Source organism: Somniosus microcephalus, chromosome 1 (assembly GCF_052327205.1).
Source record: "Somniosus microcephalus isolate GS21.2 chromosome 1, FLI_Smic_1.0, whole genome shotgun sequence".
NCBI lineage: Eukaryota > Metazoa > Chordata > Chondrichthyes > Squaliformes > Somniosidae > Somniosus > Somniosus microcephalus.
Window position 1 is genome coordinate 218,244,251 of NC_140987.1, and position 22,021 is coordinate 218,266,271.

At 47.5% G+C, this 22,021-nt stretch overlaps 1 protein-coding gene across 5 annotated transcripts in view; it reads left to right on the forward strand.

The window, feature by feature from the left end:
* The window catches only part of arhgef28a (Rho guanine nucleotide exchange factor (GEF) 28a), a 678,106-nt gene that overhangs the window by 24,439 nt on the left and 631,646 nt on the right, over positions 1-22,021 (forward strand). The window lies entirely within an intron of this gene.

A 22,021-nucleotide genomic window follows, 5' to 3' on the forward strand; every position in this document is an offset into this window, starting at 1 on the left:
TAAGTCTTTCACATTCTGACTATCCCAATTAATATTGGGATATTGGTACAAACGACGTAGATAGGACTAGGAAGCCGGTTCTGTTAAAGGAGTATGAGCAGCTAGGGGTCAAATAAAAAAACAGAACCTCAAGGGTAATATCTGGATTATTACCTGAGCTACGAGTGAATTTGGCTAGGACAAATAAAATTAGAGAGTTAAATGCGTGGCTCAAAGACTGGTGTGGGAGAAATGTGTTTTGCTTCCTGGGACACTGGCACCAGTACTGGGGCAGGAGGGAGCTGTTCCGTTGGGACGGGCTTCACTTGGTCAGTGCTGGGACTAGAGTCCTGGCGGATCATATAACTAGGGCTGTAGAGAGGGCTTTAAACTAACTAGTGGGGGGAGGGAGGTTCCTAGAGAGCAAATAATAAAAATGACAACAGAGAAGGTCATAGACTTAGGTAGCACTGTGGAAATTAAAAACCAGAGCGTGTCAGGAAGGGGCAGAAGGTATGGAGTAAAAGGTAAAGTAATAAAAAGGGCAAAAGCAGGAACTAAGTGTCACAAAACATATTTGAAAGTTCTCTATCTGAATGCACGTAGCATTCGTAACAAAATAGACGAGTTAATGGCACAAATAACTACATATGGGTATGATCTTGTGGCCATTACAGAAACATGGCTGCAGGGTGACAATGCCTGGGAATTAAACATACCAGGTTATTTAACGATCAGGAAGGATAGGCAGGAAGGAAGGGGAGGTGGGGTGGCTATGTTAATAAAGGAAGGAATCACTGTAATACAGAGAAATGATATTGGGTCAAAAGATCAGGATAATGAAACAGTTTGGGTGGAGGTAAGGAATAATAAGGGGAAAAAAACACTAGTGGGCATAGTCTATAGGCCTCCGAACAGTGGCAACTCTGTTGGGCAGAGTATCAATCAGGAAATAGTTGAGGCTTGTAATAAGGGAGCATCTATAATTATGGGGGATTTTAACTATCATATTAATTGGACAAATCAAATTGGGCAGGGCTGCCTTGAGGATGAGTTCATTGAGTGTATTAGGGATGGGTTTCTTGAGCAGTATGTAACTGAACCGACCAGGGGGCAAGCAACCTTAGATCTGGTCCTGTGTAACGAGACAGGATTAATTAAAAATGTCCTAGTAAAGGATCCCCTTGGAATGAGTGACCATAACTTGGTTGAATTCCATATTCAAGTAGAGGGTGAGAAGGTTGGATCTCAAACAAGCGTGCTGAGCTTGAATAAAGGAGACTATGAAGGTATGAGAGTGGAATTGAGTAGAGTGGATTGGGAAAATAGATTAAAGGGTAAGACGATACATGATCAGTGGTGTACATTTAAGGAGTTATTTTACAACTTCCAAAAAATATGTATTCCACTGAGAAGAAAAGGGTGTAAAAGAAAAGACAGCCATCCGTGGCTAAGTAAAGAAATTAAGGATAGTATTCGACTAAAAACAAGGGCATATAAGGTAGCCAAATCTAGTGGGAGGATCGAGGATTGGGAAAACTTTAAAAGACAGCAAAAAATAACAAAAAGATTGATTAAGAAAGGGAAGATAGATTATGAAAGTAAATTAGCAAAAAATATAAAAACAGATAGTAAGAGTTTTTATAGTTATATAAAAAGAAAAAGGGTGGCTAAAGTAAATGTTGGTCCCTTAGAGGATGAGACCGGGAAATTAATGGTGGGAAATATGGAGATGGCAAAAACACTGAATGAATATTTTATATCAGTCTTTACAGTAGAAGACACTAAGAATATCCCAACACTGGACAAACAGGGGGCTAAAGGGGGGGAGGAGCTAAACACGATCAAAATCACTAAGGAAGTGGTACTCGGTATAATAATGGGACTCAAGGCGGATAAATCACCTGGACCTGATGGCTTACATCCTAGGGTCTTGAGGGAAGTGGCGGTAGGGATTGTGGATGCATTGGTAATAATTTTCCAAAACTCCCTGGACTCGGCAAAGGTCCCGGCAGACTGGAAAACTGCTAATGTAACGCCCTTATTTAAAAAGGGCAGTAGACAGAAGGCTGGAAACTATAGACCGGTTAGCCTAACATCTGTGGTAGGTAAAATATTGGAGTCCATTATTAAGGAGACAGTAACAGGACATTTGGATAATCATAATTTAATAGGACAAAGTCAGCATGGTTTTATGAAGGGGAAGTCATGTTTGACAAATTTGCTGGAGTTCTTTGAGGAAGTAACATATAGGGTGGATAAAGGGGAACCAGTGGACGTAGTGCATTTAGACTTCCAAAAGGCATTTGACAAGGTGCCACACAAAAGATTATTGCTTAAGATAAAAAATCACAGGATTGGGGGTAATATTCTGGCATGGATAGAGGATTGGCTATCTAACAGAAGGCAGGGAGTTGGGATAAATGGTTCGTTCTCAGACTGGCAATCAGTAACTAGTGGTGTTCCGCAGGGGTCAGTGCTGGGTCCCCAACTCTTTACAATCTAGATTAATGATTTGGAGGAGGGGACCGAGTGCAACATATCAAAGTTTGCAGATGATACTAAGATGGGAGGGAAAGTAGTGAGTGAGGAGGACATAAAAAACCTGCAAGGGGACATAGACAGGCTAAGTAAGTGGGCAGAGATTTGGCAGATGGAATACAATACTGGAAAGTGTGAGGTTATGCACTTTCGCAGGAAAAATCATAGAGCAAGTTATTATCTTAATGGCAAGAAACTGGAAAGTACTGAAGTACAAAGGGTTCTGGGGGTCCTGGTGCACAAAACTTAAAAGGTTAGTATGCAGTGTGGTGTATGTGCCTTTAAGAGCCCCTGTGTACTGTAATGCCGGTAATGGCCACTCGGGTTATATAAGCCTGTATAGTGTCTTGTATCTGTTAGTTCACCTCCAGACTTTGTTCAGTAAATACCTGTGAAACTAACTCCTGCATTCCGTGTCTCCATTAACACACGGATACAACAGTGGCGACGAATTGGAAATGGAGTTACCTGCAATTCGGCAGCACCTCAAGGAGATCGATTCCTCAGACGAAAGTCGAAGAAAATCAAGAAAGAAAAAAAAAAAACTTAGTTTCACCAGCTAGCCGAGCTGGTGGCAGGTACTGCAATAATCCTTCCTGGGCGGCGGGCTGGGGCTCCATCGGCTGGCTCTGCAGCGGGGCCGAGCAGCGAAGGCGGAGGCAAACAGAGACAGAGGGGGGGAGCACTCGGGAGACGGCCGGCGCTGCAAAGCAGGTCGGCGTTCGGACCAAGCAGAGGGAGGGAAAAGTCCCAGAGAGTCCAGCGGGAACGAGTCTCCACCTATTGAAAAAAAAAACCTATGTAAATAAAAACCGCGGAGAACAGCGCTGTCAGCAGCAGCAGTGGCGGGAAAGCGTGGGAAGCGCCATTTTTTCTGCAGGGAAGAAAGGAAAGCGTGGGAGGCGCCATTTTTTTTTCAGGATGCCTAGGGCTGGCAATATTAATGCTTTCGATAGCGATAGAGAGGATTGGACCACATGTGGAAAGAGTGGAGGTATATTGCACAGCAAATGAAATAGAAGATGATAAAAAGGCATCAGTACTTTTAAATCTAATGGGCGCAAGGACATACGGGCAGTTACGAAACTTAATCACTCCAGCCAAAGGACAAGAATTTTAAGGAGATTGTTGATACCCTACAGGAGCACTTAAACCGAACACCGCTGCTGATAGCGGAACGATTCAAATTCTTCAGGAGGAATCAGCACAAGAATGAAAGTAACGCTGATTACCTCACCGAATTAAGGAAGCTGTCAAAGCACTGCCAATTCGGGGCAGGACTGGCAGATTCTCTTCGAGACAAATTCGTCTGCGGTCTCCTAAGTGAAGGAACACAGAAAAGGCTACTTTCTGAGAAAGATTTGACACTGGACAAGGCTTTCAGTATGGCTGTATCATACGAAGCAGCCGCAAGAGGAGCTGCAGAGATACAGCAAAAGCCACAGGACTTCGGCACCCATGAAATGACACAGGGTTTCGAGAGATGTTATCGCTGCGGCAGATCCACCCATGACCAGAGGGACTGCTGGTTCAAGGACAAAGCATGCAGGAAATGCGGAAAGATTGGACACATTGCACGTGTATGTGGATCTGGATACAAAAAATCCACGGACAGGAAAAAAATCAATAAGAAAAGTACAGAAAGGTACAAATGATGACGGACAGTAGCTCCGAAGACCAGAAGAGCGATAGCGACTCCGGAAACAAGAAACTAAGCTGTCTCAAATTACATAATATAATTGCCAAAGAAGATTACCAGACCATTTGGGTTACCCTCACGATAGCGGGGTCCCCAGTTAAAATGGAGCTAGATACAGGATCAGCTCTGACCGTCATAAGTCGACGGGATTACGAGCGGTTATTTCCGCATATACCTTTGAAAGACACATCCATTATCTTGAAAACATATACGGGGCAGAAAGTATACCCCAAAGGGAAAATAAAGGTGCCTGTTGTATACAACGGCAAGGAAATACAGAAGTTGTATTTATACGTTCTGCAAGATGGTGGTCCACCGCTGTTGGGACGTGAATGGATCAGGAAGATACGTTTGGACTGGCACTCCATTCAGGCACTGACGGTGACCAGTAAGAAAAAAAATGATGATGACGTCATACCTGAACAATTAAAAGACATCTTGGCCAACGCCAAGGAAGTGTTTCAACAGGAACTAGGAACCTTGAAAGGTGTCACCGCCTCAATAAAGGTGGAAGATGCGGCAATTCCCAAGTTTTTTAAGGCAAGGCCGGTGCCATACGCAATTCGTCCAGCATTCGAGGCAGAGCTGGAGAATTTGGAAAAGGCAGGCGTATTATCCAAGATAGATTGGAGCGAGTGGGCAACACTCATCGTCCCGGTCATGAAGAAAACGTTGAATAATAAACCTGAAGAACAGAGAAAAATTCGCATCTGTGGAGACTTCAAGGTGACTGTAAACCCGGTCCTTCACACGGTACAGTATCCTCTTCCGAGGATAGAAGATAGTTTCGCCTCACTATCCGGAGGGAAACGTTTCACCAAAATTGACTTGGCACAGGCATATCTACAGATGGAGGTTGAAGAGGCCTCTAAAAAGTATCTCACGATAAATACACACAAAGGCCTGTACCTGTACAATCGACTGGTTTTCGGAGTAGCATCAGCTCCAGCTATCTGGCAAAGAGCTATGGAGCAAGTCCTGCAAGCGATTCCGGGGACTCGATGCTACCTAGACGACATCCTTGTAACAGGAGAAAACGACAACGAGCACCTTGCCAATTTGGAGCAGGTGCTCACTAGGCTGAGAGAACGGGGCCTACGAGCAAATCGCCCCAAGTGTGAAATTTTCCAGAAACAAATATCATATTGTGGCCACGTAATTAACGAGGAAGGGTTGCATAAGTCACCTGAAAAAATTGAAGCGGTCATAAAAGCCCCAGCACCTGAAAATGTCTCACAATTAAGGTCGTTCCTGGGATTGATTAAATTACTATCATAAATTTTTACCGAACTTGTCAACTCTTCTGCATCCTCTTAACGAACTGCTACAAATGGGAGTAATTTGGAAATGGAGCGAAGACTGTAAACGTGCCTTCCATAAATGCAAAGGCTTGATCACTTCCAAGGAAGTGTTGGCTCATTACAACCCATCACTGCCAATCAGACTGGATTGCGATGCATCCCCTTACGGCGTAGGAGCGGTATTTTCGCATAGATTCCTTGATGGCTCGGAGCGGACTATAGCTTTTGCGTCACGCTCGTTGAACTCAGCTGAGCGTAACTATGCCCAGATCGACAGGGAAGCACTCAGCCTGGTATGGGGAGTGAAGAAATTCAACCATTACCTACACGGACAAAAATTTACCTTGTTGACTGACCATCAACCCCTCGTCTCCATATTCAACCCTAAAAAGGGTGTTCCCATTATGACAGCGCAAAGGCTACAGAGGTGGTCCATTTTCCTAGGGGCACACCAATATGACATAGAATACAAAGGATCAAAACAGCATGGGAATGCTGGCGGTTTATCGCGCCTACCGTTGCCAACGGTAGAATAGGCACCTACAGTGGACCCAGTGGAGATGTTCCACTCAACCATAGTGGAATGTCTACCAGTAACAAATTCTGCCATTGAAAAGGAAACGAGAAATGACCCGACTCTCTCTCTCTCTCGAGTCTATGATTTAACGGTGAAGGGATGGCCAGCACATGGCGAACCACTGTTGCCAGCATTCTTGCAAAGAAGAGAACAGCTGTCAGTGTGCCGAGGAACCTTGATGTGTGGATCCAGAGTGGTGATTCCACCCAAACTCCAGGATAAAGTGCTAAAGGAGCTTCACGAGGGGCATCTGGGTGGAGTGAAAATGAAGAACCTAGCCAGAGCGTTTTTGTGGTGGCCAGGTATTGATGGAGACATCGAAGAAATGACCAAGAGCTGCCTAGGATGCCAGAAGGTCCAAAACGCCCCACCACAAGCCCCTCTACATCCATGGGAGTGGCCCTCATCTCCATGGCAAAGGGTACACATCGACTTTACTGGTCCATTTATGGACTCAATGTTCTTAATCGCGGTTGATGCACACTCCAAGTGGCCGGAGGTAATAAAGATGTCCTCCACCACCACGGAAAAAACCATCACAGTATTAAGGACCATATTTGCCAGGAATGGGCTGCCTGAACAGATCTGTTCTGATAATGGACCGCAATTTGTGTCCGAAGAATTCAGGAAGTTCTTAAAAAACAATGGGGTTAAGCACTACACGTCCGCCCCATACCATCCCGCCACCAATGGATTGGCTGAAAAGTTTGTCCAGACCTTCAAGAAGGCCATAAAGGCCATGGGTAATGAAGATATAAATCTACAGCATAAGGTAGATAACTTCTTGTTTGCATACAGGAATGCAACACGTGGTTACAAACCAAACTCCCGCCATGATGTTCTTCAATAGAAGCCTAAGATGCCGGCTGGATTTGATCAAGCCAAACATCAGAAGGGACGTGGAGAACCGGCAATTTCAAGGCATGAATGAAAGGCCAACTAGAACCTTCGATAGGTCAACAAGTTTGGCCCGGGACTACCATACCGAGAAATGGCAGCCTGGAACTATTTGCACACGACTAGGACCGCTGATGTATACCGTGGACATTGGAGAAAGCATAATAAGGCGCCATGCTGACCAGATCATAGAGTCATCCGAAAAGGGACAACCTATACCCCTAATGATGAAGCAGAGATACCCATCGTATCTACCTCCGATCCGGTGATACTGGAACCAGATGAACCCGACACTGGCATTCAAGCCGAATCGACCTTGCCAAAAGAACCTACTACACCACCGAAAACTACTACACCACCGAGGCGTTATCCGGACCGAGTCAGGAAGCCTCCAGAGAGACTGACTTATAATTGACTAACTGCAGCAAATGTGTAGATTATTGTTCTTGTAATATGTTAATTACTGATTACGTAATATGTTAATTACTGATTACTTAAAATGTTATGTACTGGTTGTCGAAAAGGGGAGGAATTGTGGTGTATGTGCCTTTAAGAGCCCCTGTGTACTGTAATGCCGGTAATGGCCACTCGGGCTATATAAGCCTGTATAGTGTCTTGTATCTGTTAGTTCACCTCCAGACTTTGTTCAGTAAACACCTGTGAAACCAACTCCTGCATTCCGTGTCTCCATTAACACACGGATACAACATGCAGGTGCAGCAAGTGATTAAGAAGGCCACTGGAATGTTGGCTTTCATTGCTAGGGGGATAGAATATAAAAATAGGGAGGTATTGCTTCAGTTGTACAAGGTATTGCTGAGAGTGCACCTGGGATACTGCATACAGTTTTGGTGTCCATACTTAAGAAAAGACATACTTGCTCTCGAGTCAGTACAAAGAAGGTTCACTCGGTTAATCCCGGGGATGAGGAGATGGACATATGAGGAGAGGTTGCGTAGATTGGGACTCTACTCATTGGAGTTCAGAAGAATGAGAGGCGATCTTATTGAAACATATAAGATTGTGAAAGAGTTGGATCGGGTGGATGCGGGGAGGATGTTCCCGATGATGGGTGAAACGAGAACTAGGGGGCATAGTCTTAGAATAAGGGGCTGCTCTTTCAAAACTGAGATGAGGAGGAACTACTTCACTCAGAGGGTGGTAGGTCCATGGAATATGCTGCCCCCAAAAGCTGTAGAAGCTACATCATTACATAAATTTTAAACAGAAATAGACAGTTTCCTAGAAGTAAAGGGAATTAAGGGTTACGGGGAGCGGGCAGGAATTTGGACATGAGTCTAGGTTCGCATCGGACATGGCCCTGTGGGTAGCGGAGCGGGCCCAGGGGCTGTGTAGCCTGATCCTGCTCCTATTTCGTGTGTCTAATTCTGTTAGATTCAGGAGATGGTTCTGTGATAGTAGATTGGCGGTTAGGATCAGATCAGCCATGATCTTATTGAATGGCGGAGCAGGCTCGAGGGGCTGATTGGCCTACTCCTGCTCCTATTTATTCTGTTCTTATGTTCAATTTGTGCACAGCAAAGTTCCACAAACAGCAATGTGATGGTTGAGTGATAAATGTTGGCGAGGACACGGGAGAACTCACCTGCTCTTTTTCGAATAGTGCTGTGGGATCTTTTACGTCCACCTGCGAGGGCAGATGGAGCCTCGGTTTAACGTCTCGGGCGAAAGATGGCACCTGCGCCAGTGCTGTACTCCCTCAGCACTGCACTGAAGTGTCGGCCGAGATATGTGCTCAAGTCTCTGGAGTGGAGCTTGATCCCACAACCTTGTGACTTGGAGGTGAGAGTGGCACTACTGAGCCAAGGCTGGTGTGAGCCAAGGCTGGCGTGAAGTAAGGGAAGCAGAAAAATGTTAGTGCAGAGCAGAAGCTGGAAGATAATGGTTCCAATGCAGACACTGATACAGCAAGTAAGTGAGTGGATTCTAAGGATGTGACCACAAAGGGAATGACAAAATAAAGTAAACACATCAGTCTAGGGTCTGGGGGTGATGGATGTCTCGTAGTTCTATATATGCCAGGAGTCTTAGGAATGCAATGGGATCCTTGGAGGTTCTTGCTAGGGCATGAGGGTGTGATATCCTAGGCCTCACTGAAGCCCTAGTTTAACAATGATATGGGTTGGTTTGGGTAAACCTACAGGGATACACATGGTTTCACTGATGTAGACAAGACATCAGGGATGAAGCCTTTTATATGAAAGAAAACTTCATTATAACAGACATCTGGTCTGGGTGCAGATGAGGTGGAAAATCTGTGGATAGGGATAAGGCATGAGCGAAGGAAAGTAACTATATGGGAGTCTTCTATAACCCATCAGGTAAGGAGGAGGAATTGAACCAAAGACTTTGTAATCAAATGAAAGAACTCATACAGAAAAAGGTGCCGTTGTTATGGATGACAGTTTTAACAAAGATAGATTGGGTAATTTATAAAGAGTGCAGTAGGAGTGAACACATGATCATAGACAAAATATTGGAGTGTTGCGTGGAGCAAGTGGTCAAGGAGCCCAGGTACACAGGGAACAATTGGATCCTGTTTATAAATACAATATATAAAGTACAAGGGATTTAAGGGAAAATTGGATGGATATTTCAGGGAGAAGGTGAGAGTTTCTGCGACTGGCCAGACTGACTGTGTAGCCTTTTCTAGTCCTATACATTCCTATGTATGGAAAATATTTTGTAATATTGTGAGCCTTAGTTGTTGCAGTGTGTCCTTTTTCTTATCCATGTAATGCACACACAGGTGACATCCCAAGTCCTTTTTGTTATTTGGCCCTCAGATTCTGAAGGGAATGTTGGTGGTACTGTGGTTATGTGCCATTCCATCCTGAGGACGACTCTAGAGGCCTCTCCCAAAACTGCTCAGACGTTGATCTGTTAAATCTCTATGCAAAAGATGGGCAGTAACGGATTACAATCTGACTTCAATAATGTTATTAGTTATCTGTTTCATAGCTGTTTATTAAATACTTAGGGGGAGAAATTCGTGTGGTTTGCGCCACGAGATGGCGCTAGAATGCCGTTGAGAGCTTCAACGCCACCTGATGCCGGTTCCAGTGCTGCATGCTGGTAGCGCTGTCGCTAAACGCGGTCGCCAGGGACCTCATCATCACGGAGATCGTGACATCAGTGAGTGTGCAATGCTCACTTGATGCCCAACATCGTTACAGCCAAGGAAATTATGACAGTTTCAGGTGTGCAGCAGCAGGAAGCTGGCTCCAGCGAAGCTATTTAAAGGGATCATCACCATTCACTTGCACCTGACAGGGTTTTGAAGTTTGAGTAGCTGTGTGCTATTTCCTGCTACTGCAGGAGTTTTCTTTATTCATTTCAAGGTTCTTTGGTATCAGGGAGTGTTCTGGCAAGTACAAAACTCCATAATTATTTCAGAAAAGCTGCAACCTACAACACCTGCTAAAAGTCATGGGGACTGTATTGGCAGTCGACCTCTCCCTCCAGGATCTACGGAGGAGGGAGCGGAGGCAGCGGGAAAGATGGGAACATTTGCGCAGAGGAAGCAGGAGGGCCAACAGGGCTCTCAACAGGAGGTCTTGCCCTCCTAGGGTCTTCCGACATCACTTCTCGTACCTTCAATTAAGCGAGGAGCAGTGTATTAGAAGGCTCCGCTTCACCAAGGAGGTGGTCACAGAACTCTGCCACCTTCTGCAACCAGACCTTCAGCCTCCGATCAGGGCAGCCACGGCTCTCCCAATGGCAGTCGAGGTCACCGTGGCCCTCAATATCTTCACCAGCGGAACCTTCCAGTCTACAGCAGGAGACATACCTAACGTTTCATAGTTCACCATCCATCGCTGCATCCGGGAGGTCACTGAGGCTCTCTACAGCAGGAGAAGGGAGTACATTGGCTTCCCGATCACCAGAGAGAAGCAAGACGAGCATGCATGTGGCTTTGTCAGGACAGCGGGCTTCCTGATGGTGCAGGGCGTCATCGACTACACCCATGTGGCTTTGCGGGCAATGCATAACAATCCTGAGATCTTATGTAACTGCAAAGGCTAACACTCACTTAATGTGCAGTTGGTGTGCGACCACACACAGAATCCTCCATGCCAATGCCCGCTATCCTAGCAGCAGCCATGATGCCTTCATTCTGCGCCAGACCAGTGTACCAGCACTCTTCCAGCTACCAGATCAAGCTCGCGGCTGGCTGCTCGGAGACAAGGGCTATCTGCTCTCCACCTGGCTCATGACTCTCCTCTGCAACCCAAACACTCCTGCTCAGCACTCATAATGACAGCCATGCTGCCACCAAGAACATCATCGAGCAGACCATTGGGGTGCTCAAGCAACGGTTCCGCTGCCTTGACTGCTTGGGAGGAGCTTTCCAGTACTCGGCGGAGTGTGGTGGTCTGCTGCATCCTCCACAACTTGGCCATCATGAGGGCGCAGCCCTTGTCAGCAGGGATTGCAGGACCACCTCAGGAGGACGACGAGCCGGAACAGGAGGGAGGGTGGAGGCAGCGAGACAATCAGCCTTCTGGACAGGCTGTCCGTGACCGGCTCATCAGACTCTGGTTCGCATGAATGAAACCCCAGATTCCCGTAGCTCACCACATCCCCATCATTAAATCCCTGTCTCATGCCATATCACAGCATCCTCCTGGGCACAAAGGTGAAATGAGAGAGACCACAAAATATTCCAAACACAACGAATAAATTTATCTATAAACATACCACGCATATCACGAGTTCTAATAACTAATGACCCTTGTGACTGCCATAGTTGAATAGCCAACATTGTGTGTAAGGTGTAAGATATGGTTGTGAGTGTTGCTAGGTAGAGATTGTTGGCGAGTGAGTGCTGGAGGTGTGGTGCATTGGGCACTGTGTGAAGCTTGTGGTACAGATGGTGGTATGTAGCATTTGTCGAAGCCTTCACTCACCCTGACCACCCGTGTAAGGTCCTTAACTTTCTTCCTGCACTGTGTAGGTCCTGGGGACCACAATGCTACCCGTGATGTGGTGTGTCGCCTCCTTCCATGTAGTCTGGCAGACTTGTGTCGAGGGTCTCCTGCCAGTTGCCGGGTACAGGACTGCCCACCTTCTCTCCACTGCTAAAACCAGTGCCTCCAAAGCTTCATTGGAAAACCTCCGGGCTCTTTCCCTGGGGTGACTATCTGCCGTCAGGATTTCTAATTAAGTGCTACTTCTCCTCGTCCTTCTTATGGTTGTTGTCCCAACAATGCTGAGAATGAGGTGCTGCAGCATCAATGAACCTCCCCTTTAAGTAGTGAAAAAAGCCTGTGGCAATCATTACTTGCGTTTAGACTGCCCCCAATATTGGTCCATCTTTTCAGTGTAACGCCAATGAACTTGGGTTTTTAGACGAGAATCATTTTAATGAGGAGTGAGGACGAATTTTGCGTGCAGCCTAGACGCTTGTCAGGTGGCGCTACTTAACCATTTTTAGTCTAAACACAGCCCATTTCTCGGCTATAACAAATTTCTAGCCCTTAAACCTTTAAAATTTGCATATTGCGTAAAGTTACATAGTGGTACTTCTGCATTAACAAGTAATGTGTGTTTTAAGATTTACTAGATATGCAGAGAATGTAACCAAATATTCATCCATCCACTATAAAAGTTTTCTCTCTTAGGAATTAAAGATTGAATTGATCACATCTTTGTTTTTGTCTCTCTTTCTTGGTGGTGATTTTTCCATTCCATTTGCACATGAGCTCAACTTGGCAGCATAACCTGAGATGTGGTCAATGAAGAATCTCTGGCATCACCTGCCTGTATGATACTCCCTTATTCTGTGGGTCCTACCTTAACTTGCATACTAATATAGCATGTGGTTTTGATTATATCATTGCACACAAATACATATACAATTTATAACTAAATCCTCAAGTGCTTAATGCTTGGATGCTCTTTCCTTTTAATGTAGTGATATAATAGTATTGACATGCCTTACATAAAATTTTAGCAGTGAAGATAAGTCACTGATCTACCACTAAGTATTTTCCTAGTGATAGAAAGTAAAAGTTGTGCAGTACTTGTGTTTTGAATGTAATGTTATATCCTTGAGAACAAATCCTCAGTACTGCCTTGCAGGCAGTGCAGTTTTTAAAAACACTCTGAACATGTCTAATTTCTGTACCTGTCAAAAGGCTTTTGTCATGATCTTGTGGACACTTGCTTTGATTGGATCTGTTGCATTATGATTGGCTATGTGATGTGATGAAACTATAGATGCTTTCTATTTTTTGTGTAACCCTCTTTTTATCATGAAAAACCATAGTGGTTGATGCATGCAGTAGAAGTTGCAGTGGCAGAAGTTGAATAGTGGAAGATTCATATTTTGTATAAAAAGACATCTTGAAGTACATTAGAGGCAATAGCACACTTCAGGGTTTCTTATAACTGTGAAGGCACTTGAGCTCCATTCTGATGATTTGTTATCTTGTGTGACTTCTTGTGGTACAGACTTGCAGCACTCCCAGCCCCTGGTAATCTATATATATAAATCGGTACATCTGTCTGTCTGTCATTCTGTCATTCTGTCTGTCATCGCGTGTGCGTCTGTCGGGTATGCGCTCGAAAGTTACAGGGCGTACCTACGCGCGCGTTACCTCCAAAGAAAGCTTACGCTTCCGAGACGGTTTTAAGCGTATTTACGTTTCGGCCGGGCTAAAATCGCGCCCGCGGTATCCCAAAAACCTTCAACATTCCGCTCATTAGCATCTCATTATCCGCTCATTAGCGACAGAGTGACCTCGAGCTCGACCAATCGTACGCCGGGTTGCTGGCGTGTGCCGCCGGGCCAATCGGTGCGTGTGTGGCCGGGCCTTATCGTTCTGAACCGAGGTGAGTCGCCGCCATCTTGATTCCAAACTTTTCCTTTCTTTTTCCCGCTTTCTGCGTCTTAAAAAAAAATGTTGCTTTTAAAACACACATTGTTTAAAAAAAAAATGATTTAGAAAGTAATTAACTTATCTAATCTCATTAATTTTCCTACCTTTCCCCGTTTTTCCAGGTAGGCCTAGAAGCCTCGGCGTCTCCTCCGCACCCACGCCCGAGCTAGGCACCTCCCGGCCCCACTCGAAGGCTGGAGGGCCGAGCCTCAGCCCAGCGCCGCTAGGGTGCGCGCGCAGCAGGAGCTGAGACGTGGCGTCTCTCTCTGGCTCGGCCGGGGGGTGGGGCTTGCTGAGCGTCAAGCGTTACCCTGGCAACCGGGCCCTCCGGCCGTCTCGCACAGCCGCAATGTTGAAGCCAGCTCGGGAGGCCGGTGCTCGGAAGATCGCGCCTCCGGAGTTCGGTGGGTGGGTGGTGGGCGAGCCTCGGGGGTGGGGGTGGGTGGTGGGCGAGCCTCGGGGGTGGGGGTGGGGGTGCGAGTCTCAGGGGGGCCAACCTCTGGAGTTCGGTGGGTGGGGATCAGGGGGCTCGGGAGTTTGGGGGGACGGGGATCAGGGGGCTCGTGGACTCTCCCCCTTCCCCTCCCCCCTCTCTCCTCCTCCCTCCTCCTCCCTCCTCCTCCTTCCTCCTCCTCCTCCTCCTCCTCCTCCTCCTCCTCCTCCTCCTCCTCCTCCCTCTCTTCCCCCCCTCCCCTCCCCTCTCTTCCCCCCCCCCCCCCCCAGTCGCTCTCTCTCTTCCCCCCCCGTCGCTCTCTCTCTTTTCTCCCCCCCCCCCCAGTCGCTCTCTTTTCCCCCCCCCCCAGTCGCTCTCTCTCTTTTCCCCCCCCCCCCCCCCCAGTCGCTCTCTCTCTCTTCCCCCCCCCCCCCCAGTCGCGCGCTCTCTTTCCCCCCCCCCCCCCCCGTCGCTCTCTCTCTTCCTCCCCAGTCGCGCGCTCTCTCTCTTCCAACAACAACATGCCCTCGAAAAAGCCTCGGCACCGCCGGGCACTTCAGCTAGTACAATATATTTAGGTACATAGCTCATAAATCCATCTATTATTTTCTCACTATTCATTTAAATTCAAAATGGAAAATCCTAGATGCCAGCCCAAAATGCTCAAGTTTGATGAAGCAAATTGAAATGATCATAAGAGCAGCAAGAGGGCTTGTATATGATTTAAAATCTGATAACATATATTAGCCAAGATGGAACAATAAAAAAGGAGAGAAGAATAAATAGCTAGAGACAGATATATAAAAATTAATTGAGAAATCTGGGCACATTATCCAAACTAGGACTTGAAGGCCCTGCCTCAAACAAAATATTGTATATTTTTTTAAACCTGCAGATTTTATTTCAACCGCTTGTATGTATTTTCAAATCCAAATAAATATTGGATTGCACTGTATATGATTCTTTATGACCCACAAAGGTAATTAAGTAATTGAGCAAAACTCCCAGGATATCAATCTAAAATTGCAATCTATATTCTTCAGCCCTGACCAGTTATATTCCATAGATGATATTTCTATAGTCCCAATAGATTGGAACCATTGTGCTCCACAGAATATTTGATCCTCTATGTCCTTTCTTTTTAACATTCAACCCTGATTAATCCACCTCCATTTTAAAGGAGTCACTTGATGCAGTTGTAATTGCTTTTATTGGGCGTTTGATCCACATGTCTTTTTGTTTTAAATATCCTATAATACTGCAATGAACATTTAATTTAAATAACTGCTTATATCAACCACCTTCGGATATTGTGTGCCATTTGGGGCACTCTACCTTCAAAAGGCTGTACTGGGAAAGATTCAGAAAAAAGTGATCCAAGGCTTAAAATTCTAAAGTTATGTGAAGAGACTCAACACAATTGAGCTTGTTTCCATTACAGAAGAGGATTCAGAGGGGACGATTCAGGTCTGTAAAGTGTTGAAAGTCAAGGATAGCACAGATATAAGCATGGTCAAATAGCTTCCTTGATGACTCGGCTGTTAAAGGTTGTGTATAAGCCATATTGACCAGAAGGTTCCAGATTGGATTCCTGGTCTGCGCTGAGTTAGCTGTACCCAGCCAGGATGGCAGTGGGGGCGCTGCAGTTAGGCTTCACATCTCTGGGCAAGGGAGGGGAAAACAGCCAGGATGGCAGTGGGGGCGCTGCAGTTAGCCTTCACATCTCTGGGCAAGGGAGGGGAAAACAGCCAGGGTTTCTGCACCTGTTCACTATCCAGGGTTCCAAGCTGGAAAGTATGTGTGGACATTGGCTGAGGACAGCATTGGACTCCGTTGTGATGCTGCATCCCTTTCCACAACTGTCAAACAGCCTACCAGCAGTCAGTCGCACATAAGGAATGGCACCAAAAAAAGGTTGCTTGGCACCCAGGAAATCAACCCAAGCTGCAGTCAGTTTGTTCGAGAGAAACGGAGGAGAAAACTGGCAATTCCCCCCCTCCCCCACCGAATAAAACCAAAAATGGTCAAACAGTGCTATAAGATAGAGTTGTACGATTAGGTACAAGCCTGTCTGTTCACCTTTGGGACCTTGTGATACGCTTATCAATTACTTCATAAAAGGTGATGAGTCGAAGAAGAGATGATGAGTCGAAAGAAGAGATGAATAAGGCTTTTATTAGCTAAGAAGAGACCATGCTTCTTCGTGAGTGACTGAACAAGTCTGAACGAAACCCACACAGTGGTGGGTGGAGTCAGCTGAGGCATGCCTCCATACACAGCGCCACCCAGAGGTGGCAATATACAATACAGTGGTTTACCACATTAAACAAGGGGTGAATGTGAAGTCCGGCGGGGTGAAGGGTACTACAAGTTAAGTCTATCAGGAGGCCTTGTCTGACGTCCTGATCGTCGTGGTGGCGGCGGTGGTGTTGCAGCATCCGACGTCGGGTCTGGTGTCTGGGTGGTTGGCGAAGATTCCTGGGGCTTTGGCATGCCGTCTGCAGGGGTTGGGTTGGGAGGGGTGGTGGGGGATAACAGTGGTAAGGGGGATAACGGTGGTAAGGGGGATAACGGTGGTAATTCAGGGGTACCCGAGGGTGCGAGATCTCGTATGGAGACCGTGTCCTCCCGCCCGTCTGGGTATGTCACCCAGGCATACTGGGGGTTGGCGTGTAGGAGGTGCACCCGCTCGACCAGGGGGTCCGTTTTATGCGTCCTCACGTGCCTCCGCAGTAGGACGGGCCCAGGAGAAGTCAACCATGCCGGTAGCGAGGTTCCCGATGTAGACTTCCGGGGGAAAACGAACATTTTCTCATGAGGGGTCGCATTAGTGGCAGTACAAAGCAGTGACCGAATGGAGTGAAGCGCTGCAGGGAGGACCTCCTGCCAGCGGGAGGTCGGAAGGCCCTTAGATTTTAGTGCTAAGAGGACTGCCTTCCAAACCGTCGCGTTCTCCCTTTCCACCTGGCCGTTCCCCCGGGGGTTGTAACTGGTGGTCCTGCTCGTGGCGATACCTCTTGTTAGCAGGTACTGCCGAAGTTCGTCGCTCATGAACGATGAGCCCCTGTCGCTATGTATATAGCTGGGGAACCCGAACAGAGCGAAGATGTCATTCAGACACTTGATGACCGTGGTACTGGTCATGTCTGGGCAAGGGATGGCAAAGGGGAAACGGGAGTACTCATCAACTATGTTGAGGAAGTACACATTGCGGTCAGCGGAGGGGAGGGGCCCTTTAAAATCGACGCTCAGGCGTTCGAAGGGGCGGGTGGCCTTGATCAGGCTTGCTCTGTCCGGCCTATAGAAGTGCGGTTTGCACTCGGCGCAGATTTGGCAGCTCTTGGTCATGGTCCTGACCTCCTCGATGGAGTAGGGCAGGTTACGGGATTTGATAAAATGGAAAAACCTGGTGACCCCCGGGTGGCAGAGGTCATTGTGGAGGGACTGCAGCCTATCACTCTGCGCGTTGGCGCATGTACCACGTGATAGGGCATCTGGGGGCTCATTGAGTTTCCCTGGCCGATACAAGATATCATAATTGTAGGTGGAGAGTTCGATTCTCCACCTCAAGATCTTGTCGTTCTTGATTTTACCCCTCTGCTTATTATTAAACATAAAAGCTACTGAACGCTGGTCAGTGAGCAGGGTAAATCGTTTCCCGGCCAGGTAATGCCTCCAGTGACGCACCGCTTCTACAATAGCCTGGGCCTCCTTTTCGACGGAGGAGTGTCTCGTCTCGGGGCCCTGGAGGGTCCTTGAGAAAAAGGCCACGGGTCTGCCCGCCTGGTTAAGGGTCGCGGCTAGGGCGAAGTCGGAGGCATCGCTCTCCACTTGGAAGGGGATGGACTCATCCACCGCGTGCATTGCGGCCTTCGCGATATCGTTCTTGATAAGAGTGAAGGCTGCACACACCTCTGGTGTCAGGGGGAAGGAGGTGGCTTTGATGAGGGGCCTGGCTTTGTCTGCATAGAGGGGCACCCACTGGGCGTAGTAGGAGAAAAACCCCAGGCATCTCTTCAGTGCTTTTTGGCAGTGGGGAAGGGGTAGCTCCATTAGGGGGCGCATTCTGTCGGGGTCGGGCCCGATGACTCCGTTCTCCACCACGCAGCCGAGGATGGCCAGGCGCTTGGTGTGAAACATACATTTTTCCTTATTGTACGTTAGGTTCAGCCGTTGGGCCGTACGGAGGAAATTTGCTAGATTAACGTCGTGGTCCTGCTGGTCGTGGCCGCAGATGGTGACGTTATCCAAATAGGGGAAGGTTGCCCGCAGCGCGTTCTGGTCAACCATTCGGTCCATCTCCCTTTGGAAGACCGAAACCCCGTTGGTGACGCCGAAGGGGACCCTAAGGAAGTGGTAGAGGCGGCCGTTTGCCTCGAAGGCAGTATACTGGCGGTCCTCATGGCGGATGGGCAGCTGGTGGTACGCTGACTTAAGGTCGATGGTGGAGAATACTTTGTATTGCGCAATCTGATTGACCATATCAGATATGCGAGGGAGGGGGTACGCGTCCAGCTGGGTGTACCGGTTTATGGTTTGGCTGTAGTCGATTACCATGCGGCGTTTTGCAGTGGTTTTAACGACTACAACCTGGGCTCGCCAGGGGCTAGTGCTACCTTCGATAATGCCCTCCTTCAAGAGCCGCTCCACCTCAGAGCTGATAAAAGCTCTGTCCCCGGCACTGTACCGCCTGCTTTTGGTAGCGATGGGTTTACAGTCGCGGGTGAGGTTAGCGAACAGGGGAGGGGGGGGGACTTTTAATGTGGAAAGGCTGCAGGTGGTTTGCAGCGGGCGATTTAAAAGTTGTTGGTTGCAGACTGTGAGTGGGGGGAGGGGTCCACCGTATGCTAGTGTGACACTCTTAAGGTGGCACTGAAAATCCAACCCTAGCAGGACGGCAGCGCAAAGACGGGGCAGGACTAGCAGTTTAAATTTTTGATATTCAGTGCCCCCTACTGACAGGGTCACCACACAGTAGCCGCTGATGTCCATTGACTGGGACTTGGACGCCATAGAAATGCGATGGTGCGTTGGCAGAATCGTGAGGGAGTGGCTACGTACCGTGTCGGGGTGGACGAAACTCTCTGTGCTCCCGCTGTCGATCAGGCAACTGGTGGCGCGGCCGTTTACCGCGATATCCATCATGGAGCTGGATAGATGGTGAGGGTGGCCTTGATCCAGCGTCACGGAGGCCAGTATGTGGCTTAGTGAGTCACTATAGTCATCCGCCGAGACGGTGGTCGGTTCCGGTGACGAAATGGCGGTTGAGTGCGTTGGATACGATGGCGGCGGATGCCATGCGGCCGGGGGTACACAAAATGGCGGATAAGATGGCTGCTCCCACGGCCCGCACGCTGCGCTGCTGGCTGGCTTCCCCTTGCAGGCGTTAGCGTAATGGCCTTTCTTCCCGCAGCCCGAGCAGGTAGCTGTCTTAGCTGGGCAGTGCGCTCTGGGATGTTTTAACTGGCCACAGAAATAGCATTTTTGGGCCTGGTTACTGGGCATCGAAGCAGTTCTTACCGGAGGCTGCTGTCTCGGTTGGGTCGCTGCAGCGGTTGGTGCCGGGGGCGGCGGTCCCGTGTCCCACGGTTTCGATTGCCATGTCTCGGCGCCGTTACGGGGGTATGCCTCGAGGTTTCGGTGGGCCTCCTCTAACGAGAGCGCAAGGGCAATGGCCGTCTTCAGGTCGGGTTCCTTGCTTTCTAGCAGTCTCTGCCGGGTGTGGTCTGACTGGAGGCCCCTGACGAAGGCATCACAGGCGAGTCCCTGCGCGTGCTCCACAGCCGTTACCGCTTTACAATCGCAGTCTCTGCAGAGTGCCAGTAGCGCCCGTGCAAATGCCCCTACCGATTCTCCCGGTTGCTGCCTGCGGGATCCCAAGAGGTGTCGGGCGTAAATTGTGTTCACTGGGCGCGTATATTGCCCTTTTAGTAGCTCGAGGGCCGCCACGTACGTATTAGAGTCCCGGATTAGCATATATACTTGATGGCTCACCTGGGCGGTCCAAATTTTCAGTTTGTGATCCTCCTCTGTAACCTGTGAGATTGCGAGGAAGGATTCAAAGCAGCTCAGCCAGTGTTCAAACTTGGCTGATGCACCCACATCTTGAGGGTCGAGGTCCAGGCGTGGTGGTCTGAGGGCTCTCAGCAATGTCTGCTGTATCCGTTGCTGTTGTTGCTCCTCAGGTGTCGCCATTTAACTTTTAGCTAATAAAATTGATACGCTTATCAATTACTTCATAAAAGGTGATGAGTCGAAGAAGAGATGACGAGTCGAAAGAAGAGATGAATAAGGCTTTTATTAGCTAAGAAGAGACCATGCTTCTTCGTGAGTGACTGAACAAGTCTGAACGAAACCCACACAGTGGTGGGTGGAGTCAGCTGAGGCATGCCTCCATACACAGCGCCACCCAGAGGTGGCAAGATACAATACAGTGGTTTACCACACCTTGATTTTGAAATCTAGTTCAAGCAGCTGAACAAGTATTCATCTGACAGCTGTTAATGATTCTAAGTGAAGTTAGTTTGAGTAGTTACAGTATATTGCGGAATGTGAACCCCGAGCACAGAACTGCCCTTATTTGGAATTGGTTGGGCATAAAGACCATAAGAGTAGTTGTATGGGATGTTTTCCTTAGATTGGGCACTATGTTGCTTGCCAGTTGTTGTTCAAAACTTTTTCCATTTATTCTTTTACTATGTTTGCACCTTGGAATTGCCTATGAGAATTATATAGTGTGGTATCTGCTGAGTGACTCCTTGCAGTTTTAACAAACAAACAAAAAAGGTTTCTCGGAGCCTAATTATTTTTCTTGCATGAATTTCAAACTGCTTTGACAAAGGATATATAGCACTAAATAATAGGACTTGTTGGGGAGGGATAATTTAGTAGTTTACAGCCTGTATTTACACCAGACCATCCTATAATCTATTGAAAGAAAGACGTGCATTTGTACAGCGCCTTTCATGACTTGAGGGCGTCCCAAAGTGCTGAAAATGCTGCAGCTAATTTTTGCAAAGCAAGAACCCACAGACAGCAATGGGATAATGACCAGATAATCTGTTTTGGTGATATTGGCTGGGACATTGGGGAGAACTCCCCCTGCTCTTCTTTGAAATAGTGCCATGGGTTCTTTTACATCCACCTGAGGGCAGACATTCAGTTTAACATTTCATCTAAAAGATGACACCTCTGACCGTGTAGCACTCCCATAGTACTGCACAGGAGTGTCCGCCTAGATTATGTGCTCAAGTTTCTGGAGTGGAACTTGAACCCACAACCTTCTGACTTGGAGGCGAGGCTGCTACCACATGTGGGGAATGTAGAAGGAGATGTGTTATAAGCTGAGAGTATAATACTGAAATTATGTACAAAATATGGAAAATGTTCTCAGCACTGGCATCTTCCTTCATAAAATTAACCAAAGTTTTTTTCAAGTGTTATTGTTGCATTACTGTTTTAGACAATATCTTGAATTTATGTAATTCATATCATTTATTATAAGTTAAAGACACCGTTGAGTATAGATCAGACATGAAAGGAACATTGTTTGGGAAAATAATTTGAGTTGATTGCTTAAACCTGCAACAGTTTTCTGTCCCTGTGATTTCTCACACTGTCCAGGAATGCAATCCGGTTTGGATGTAATTGTACTGTGATATGAATACTAAGAGGAATGAATACATGTTA